This window comes from Trachymyrmex cornetzi, unplaced genomic scaffold (assembly GCF_001594075.2).
Source record: "Trachymyrmex cornetzi isolate Tcor2-1 unplaced genomic scaffold, Tcor1.1 C3874216, whole genome shotgun sequence".
NCBI classification, from domain to species: domain Eukaryota; kingdom Metazoa; phylum Arthropoda; class Insecta; order Hymenoptera; family Formicidae; genus Trachymyrmex; species Trachymyrmex cornetzi.
In genome coordinates, this window is record NW_017294986.1 from 1 (window position 1) to 1140 (window position 1140).

General features: G+C 25.5%; 1 pseudogene; it reads left to right on the forward strand.

The window, feature by feature from the left end:
* The first annotated feature begins 6 nt into the window (after window positions 1-6).
* Window positions 7-679, forward strand: LOC108761574 (cytochrome c oxidase subunit 1-like; annotated as a pseudogene).
* Window positions 680-1140: the final 461 nt, after the last annotated feature.

A 1140-nucleotide genomic window follows, 5' to 3' on the forward strand; every position in this document is an offset into this window, starting at 1 on the left:
GCTACCATAATCATTGCAATCCCGACAGGAATTAAAATTTTCAGATGAATTTCTACTCTTCATGGTATAAAAATTAATTATAATTCAACCCTCTGATGATCAATAGGATTCATTTTCTTATTCTCTATTGGTGGATTTACAGGAATTATATTATCTAACTCTTCTATTGATATTATTCTTCATGACACCTACTATGTTGTTGCTCACTTTCACTATGTTCTATCTATAGGTGCAGTATTTTCAATTATTGCAGGATTTATTCACTGATTCCCATTAATTTCAGGTTTCTCTTTAAATAACTTTTACTTAAATATTCAATTTATTTCTATATTCATTGGTGTAAATTTAACCTTCTTTCCCCAACATTTTTTAGGCCTCAGAGGCATACCACGACGATACTCAGACTACCCTGATTCTTTCCTAGCATGAAATATTATTTCATCAATCGGATCTTTAATTTCCATTCTTAGCCTTTCTTCTCTTCTTTTTATTATTTGGGAAGCTTTTTCAAAAAAACGATTTATTATTAATATATTTTTTCTAAACTCCTCTATAGAATGACTAAATAAATTTCCTCCAATAAACCACAGATTTTTAGAAATTCCATCAATTTAATCTTAAATCTATCTACAATTAACTACTCTCCCCTCTTTTACTAATTCCTTATAAAAAATTTAAATCCCCATTCATTATTTTAATTTAATATCTCAATTTTTAATATGGCAGACTTAGTGCCTTGAATTTAAACTTCAATTATAAAGACTCAGATCTTTTATTAAAAATTAACACATGATTAATTTCTCTTCAAAATTCTAATTCACCAACCTACGATATAATAATAATATTTCATGACTTTACAATAATTATTTTAACCTTTATTACTACACTCATTCTTTTTATCATAATCTCCTCAATATCAAATAAATTAATTAACCGATTTCTTCTTGAACATCAAATAATTGAAATTATTTGAACAATTACACCAATATTTATTTTAATTTTCATTGCTATCCCATCTATTAAAATTTTATATTTAACTGATGAAATTTTTAATAATAATTTATCAATTAAAGCCATTGGTCACCAATGATATTGAAGATATGAATATTCAGACTTTTTAAATATCAATTTTGACTCTTT